This window comes from Ciconia boyciana, chromosome 7 (genome assembly GCF_034638445.1).
Source record: "Ciconia boyciana chromosome 7, ASM3463844v1, whole genome shotgun sequence".
In the NCBI taxonomy this organism is placed as follows: Eukaryota; Metazoa; Chordata; class Aves; order Ciconiiformes; family Ciconiidae; genus Ciconia; species Ciconia boyciana.
Genome location: NC_132940.1, coordinates 7575277 through 7582319, shown reverse-complemented (window position 1 = coordinate 7582319; position 7043 = coordinate 7575277).

Sequence of the window (7043 nt, the reverse complement as noted above, 5' to 3'; positions counted from 1 at the left end):
TAGATAAGTACAACAACGAACTGATTTATTTAATTTATACCAAATCTGTAAAAAAATCTGACAGCTCTTTTGGTCAAATAATATAGTTATGTTGGAAGAAACAGAAGAAAAGACTCTCACATCAAAAGATATCACTTCAACATTCTTAATAATGGGTTATTTAATAATGTCTATGTTGATATGATTTTTCAGTTTGAAATAGTTTTATTTTGTACTATATATAATTAAAATCAAGTTTGAATTGTAGTGTTTTGATTTCTGTAAAATTGTTTTGTTCTTAGAATTTTCCTTGCATCTGAAGTGTTGACATTCAAGGGAGTGGGTTTCTGTTCACAAAAACAGTCATTCAAAAATCCTCCACAAAACATCCTCTGTGCTACTGTTTGCTGGTGGAATTCCTTTCTGAAGCGTCTGATGCGGTTTGTTCTCAGCCAGCATATTGAATAAGTCTTGCCTCTACGAGTGAGTGCATCAAGCACTGAGTACGTTCACCGAAGCCCACACAAATGCCTGAGACTTTTATGTAGACCTACTTTATGAGTTTGTAAGCTCTCTTGTAGGCCCATATCTGGTCTAATTTTGGAGAATCTCAGTTTAAAAATCACCTGTTCTTCATCACTGTGCTTCCTATTGGCCATGAAGTGTAGATAAATGTATCTGTGGCATGTATGGAAAAGTGCATATGGCTTTTTAGAAAGGGCTATCAACCACTCAGAAACTTCCTTCTAGAAGTTGTGAGATATGCTGGTGCCTCCCTTCTCACCAATATATCATGCTTAAGGCAGACTTTTTAGACCAAACTGGCATGAATTATGACTTTTATCCAAACAATGAGAACCTCAATTCTCCTACCTTCCACCATCCTCTGGCACAGCTCCAACATTATTCCTGGAGTACTATCATCTTTGAAAGATGGAAGGTTTTATATGATTGAGGAAATCAAATAATAACACAGCCAAATGATATCCCAATACACATGGATAGGATGTAAAATCAGGAGTTCTACGATTCTAGTCCAAACTCTTAAATGCATTTTTTGAGCGATATGGAGCAGGTTGCTTAATCCTCACAAGGGGACTAACAGGTTTCAACTATTTGTAAAGTACTTTCAGATCTTCAAATGGAAAATGCATATTTCTCAGCAATTTAGGAAGATGAACTTCTGTAGATGGAGCTAATCTTTCAAACTCCTATTCATTTTTGAATCTCAAAGGTCTTTTGTTTCAGTGAACCAGAAAGCCCATATTTAGGTGATGATTTCATATCTTCCAAATGATAGTTTTTCATGTAATCATCATAATAACACTTTTCATAGGAGACTCTCAAAGTGGTTTCACAGACCTTCATAAGGTATCATGCAGTACTTACTCATGCTGTAAATATAACGACTTCTACTGTACACACAAGGAGAGAGGATCAGATGGGTTAAATGTCACTCAGCAAGTCAGCTAAAGAGTTGAACAAGAACCTGTTTCTCCCGATTCCAAATCCTGGCGGGTTTTTTGTTACTGAGCACAGACATGTTCATCTGGAACACCCTCACAAATACTCAGACCCCGTGGGTATTCACTAAAGGCATTTCCAGCTTCTGGCCAGACCAGGAATGTAATCAGAAAGGTACTTAGGCATTTCCAGGGCTTCCAAATACAGATGAATAGCAAAATAAACAATAAGAATCAAATGATCCAAATGTTTATTGTTTTCTTGTTAACAGGGACTACTAAATCCTGTAATTTGACTTCTTGCTTAGTAGAGGCTTTCAGATTACCTAAGTATCACATCTCAGTCTCAAATACCAAGTCCAAATAACAACCCTTGAAAAGTTGTCCTGTGAGTATTGGAAAAATAGTCCTTGTTTGCACACGGATTTGTGTCTTCACACTCTGATCTCTTCCTTGCAATAACCCTAGCCCTGCCACGTCCATGATGACCCTCCTACCACAATGACCTCAGCTTCCTCTACATTCCCTGCAACGCTCCTAAGCCAAAACAGCGCATGCTGGGAGTAATGCAGCAGTGCATGCACACTGCCTGAGCAGCCAGAGCATGCACTGATTAACAAACTGGCTGCTGCCACACTGAATATGTACCAGCTGAGCTGGACTTGCTTTGGCTCGCCCCCTCTGTGTCTGGCCGTGGATTGCCGCAAAACTTGTAAGAACTTAATTTCCTCTGAGACTTACCACTTCTTCAGCTGTGGCAGAAATTGCCCAAGAGATTGTAAAGATATGGGAAGGAGGGAGAGGAAGAGAAAGACAAACAATTTAATTGAATAAGTGTTGTTTCCTTATGAAGCTTGTGCTAATAAGCTAAAATGGGTGCCAGAGGGAGAGAAAAAGAAAAAAATCAAGATGTAATTAAAGTCCAAAGCCCTTGCTCAAGCTTACAGAGAAGTTTAGCACAGATACAGACACAGATCTTTTAGAGCCTCTGGGCCAGTGTCTGGAATATGGAGAGAAAAGTGATGGATGTTTCAAGATGTAGCCAGAATAGACAGTAAAGCAGTTATGTTCCCTTTTAAACACATAACCTATGTGAGTTTACTGTTGGAAACGATTAAAATGCCATCTTTTTTTTACTCCTAAGAATACATGGCATGTTTAAAATTTAAACTGGACAAAATAAGAACAGGTATTCAGCATGGAATGACTCTAAATTGATCCATGCATTGAGATGGTGACCTAGCAGGTCTTTTTCTTTTCTAGAGATTAAGTCATATCTGGTGGAAAATGCATCATAGATTAATTAAGTGCCCATGTATTAGTGGTTTTATTGTATGACTCACTAAATACTGAGTTAACCTTAATATAGGATTCTAAGGACGTTTAGCCAAGTATTTTTATTGATTCAGATTGTTCTGGTGCAGGTAGTACTTGAGTATAATGGATGAAGCCTGCACAAAAATTAGAAAAATCAAAGATTCAAGCTGATGAGGTAATAAAGATGTAGTAAGACAGATGCCACAGGAGCTGGACTAGTCATTAGAGGGCAAAATCACGACATTGTAACCTTCATTGCAGGTCTCTTGGTGTCTTTGGAAGGGTGTGATCAGAGAGTTGGTTTCTTACAACAGAAACTGGTTAAATGGTCACTAAGCACTCTACTAGCAGTGGTGGCAGTAATGAACATTTAGAGTATTGTTTCTATCAGAGTGTGATATGCAAGCACTTACTAGCAACTGTATGGAAAAAAGCCAACGTTTTATTCCATGGAACTGTGAATAAAAGCTTCAGTCACCCAAGAGGTTTGGATGCTTTGGTTCAGAGCACAAGCCTTTTCTACCTGAGATCTTGCATATCAGTAGAAGGCTGAGTATTTGTATCAGGGACTACACTGGGAAAGTAATAAACATTTTGCTGCAAAATGTTCATTGTTTGATCATACCAGATCAGACTGGGAGCCTCCTGAATGTTTAGATCAGTGCCAGATTCTGGAGAGGTCCAGAGCCTCAGGTACAATCCCCTACCCAAGTCAGTCTTTGACCTCCTAATATTAAGTGTTCCTGTTCTTCTCTCCCCTGGTTCCTGCCTTCTCCTACACCTATGCCTATTTATTGTCAAGCATCTATTCTCTGCTCCCACTAAAACTCCCACTCCACTGTTCAGAGATCAGGGGTGGATCAGCTTCGGTATGGACCTGAGAGACTGTTTGGCATGAGAAAGATCAGTATCCTGCCTGTGACAGTGGCCAGAAGCAGATGCCAGAGGAAGAGTTTTGTAGCAGGATAATCATACAGTCACACTTGTCAGGAGCAACCTCCCAGCTTCCAGCAATGTATGTCTCAGACTTCTTGAGTGAGAAAAGCTATCTTTGTATGCAATATGCTTCAAAGGATTTGCCTTCTGTGAACAAGTCCACCCATCCCTTCAACCAATGTAAACATTACTATCCACAGGGCTGCTCCCATCATGTGCTCAAGAACACATGATCTGTGTCAGATGATGCTGAAAGGGATGACAGGTTGTTACTTCTTAGTGCCCAAGGAAATCGACGTTTGCATAGACTAGTAACCAGAATCCACAGTCACATAGTTTACCTCACAGGTAATAGACTTACAGGACTGAACTCCTGCTTGTGTTAAAATATAGTTTTTAAAAGCACCTGATTTTTATTTTGACATTTCCATTGCTGGGAAATCTAACTTGTTCCTCCCTAAAGTGTCTCAGTGATTAATTACCTTCACTGGTAGAAGACCTCACCAGGAAGCTGAATGCATCTGCCTTTAGCATACAGTCACTGAATTTTGGAAGTACTTAAAACCTGTGATTGAGTCACCCCTTCATCTTCTTTTTTGACACTGAAATAGACTGAACATTTGCACTTTCAATCTAAATCATTCTTATTGGTCTTCTCTGAACCATCTCTTTTTCAGCTTCTATTAAGGAATTAAGAAATTTGGATATCAGACTTCAGGAGAAGTTGGACTAGTACCAGAAAAATAAATAAAGACATCTTTCTATATTTTCCTCTTTCTAAAACCAAGGATTCCATTAGCCTGTTGGCCACAGCACCACACCACCTGCTCATTTTCTTCTGATTATACATGATGACTCTCGAGGTTTTTGAGCATTAACTTGTTAGAGCACAAATTCTCTCATCCTATAATCACTGTCTTTATTCTTTGGTGCACGTTTTTACATTTGGCTGTACAGATGCATATTACTTGTTATCAAGCTGTCTCAGATACTTTACATCATGATTTGTTATTTATGACTCCTTATTGCTTACATCACTTGCAAACTTTGTAAGTGATGATTTTATGCTTTCCTTAGAGCCATTAATATCAACACAATATAGTGTAGAACTAATTGCTATAGGACCCAGAAATACATTCTTCGATGATGATTTCTTATTTCCCCACTTTGTAACTGTCAGTTAGCTAGTTTGAACAGTTTAATATGTGCTGTGATAGGTCTGTATCATTCTGGCTTCTTAATTAAAATGCTGCAAGTTACCAAAACAAATATTTTGCAGACCTGTTTACCTTGATCAACCAAACTTGTAATGCCATTAAAAAATCAAATTATTTTGGCAAGATTTATTTTCCACATAAATTTGCATTTATTGTGTTTCCATCCTTTAATTCTTTTTTTAATCAAGTAATGTAGATAATGTCCCCTTATACTACCCAGAATTCTTGTCAGGCTGGCAGGTCATAATTACCCTGGTCACCTTGTTTACCCTTTTAAAATATTGGTACAATATTGCATCCAGTTCTCTAGAACTTTAACAGTGTTCCAAGATTTATTGAAAATCAACATTAATGGCCTAAAGATACTCTGTGCCAGTGCTTTTAAAACTTTTGGATGCAAGTTACCTAGACCTGCTGATGCCCAACTTTATTAGCTTCTGTTTAACATCCTCCTCAGTGCCTGTTGTAATGGAATGTATTTCATCATCATCATGTGATATTCGTATATCATCTGGCTCCTCCCCAAATACAGACCAGAAATAGTTATTGAGCTCTTCTGCCTTTCCTACAGTATTGTTAATTGTTCTACTATTTCTGTCTAGTAACAGACTGAAGCCATTACTAAGCTTCCCGTTTCCCCAAGTTTCTGCAAGTTTCACCAAGTAGTTAAAAAATCCTCTTATTTGTCCTTAACTTTGTTGTTCATAGATTACTCTTGCATCATTTTGAATCTTGTACCAATTGCCCATAACTCCTAGCTCCCAGTGTACATAGGTTGTTTTGGACACACATCTTTGTATTGACCCTGGAACTCTCTGCTGGCCCCCTTCAACTAGGACATCTCATAGCTTCCCCTCACCTTTCTAACCGTGGTCTTCTCACTTACTTTCCAGTTCCCTGCCTTTTGCAAATTGGAGTCTCCTCTTCTATATGCTCTCCTTCATGCCTCTTCCTTGGTAGCTTCTCATAAAGAGCTGGGCAAAGATGGTAAAAGAGTTGGGAAAAGAGGTGGCAAACTCAATACCAAATGTCCATGCTATCATGTGGGGGTACTATTAGGCATGATTTCTTCTGACAATGCTGTAGAGGCTCACTGATATGAGGCTGATGTACACAGAAGAGCTGAAGATATTTTTTGGAGAATTTGTAACTCTGACACTTGCACAGAATGTGCCAAGTAGAAGGTCATGGTCCATGTCTTATAGCCTTGCTGGGGCTTGGGATCAAAATTATTGATTTGGTTTGTATATAGTGTTTCTCACTATCCTCACCCAAATGTTTCCTGTTTGGACACTAGCAGAGGGAGCACACTGAGAACACAGGATAGGCAATCTCCCTGCTTTAAGCTCAGGTGTCTGGCACCACAACTGCCCGGAGCAGCAACCTGAGTTTTGCTGAGTTCTTGCTCCTCTAGATACATCTTCATTGGGAACAAGTCATGTGGCATCCAAGATACATACAGAGAGCTAAGAAGGCATGGGGCATGAGACCATGTCCCATCACCTTAACTCAGAGAGATCTTTCCCAATTTTCCTAACTCCTTTTTGCATGCTTTCATGAGAAAGCCTTCTTGCAAAACAGCCAACTATGATATCCTTCAGGTAAAAACTCTCAGTGTTTGGCGAGAAAACATTCCAATGAATGGCTGTATGCAGAGGGATTAAAGTAGAACAAAATTATAGTAGTGATATGCCTCTGTGAGACATAGGTAGATGGCAAACCTATGCACTTGCATGCATTTGGCCAGAGGGTACAAAGTGTTACATTGCTCACCCTTTAATTTATTTTCTTTTTGTTTGTCAGGCATATTGTGTGCTTAGCAGTCTGAGGTGTTTAATGAGAATTGTTTTGAGGACAGTAATTGTGTATTGGACTGATCTGAACTCCTCATCTGTGCTTTACAAGCATGACACCACTAATTGCTAAAGACATAGCAAATTGGGGTTAACCGGGAACGCTTTATGGGAGAAAATAAATTCCATCTCCATTAGCATGCTACTACCAGCAATGATTAGCATTTTTTATCTCCTCAGCTCTTTGCCCATGGATTGATGATTCGGTTGATTGGGAGTATCTTGTATTTTCTGCTTGAAAAGCACATAGTTCTACCAGAATCAATGAATAAACATTA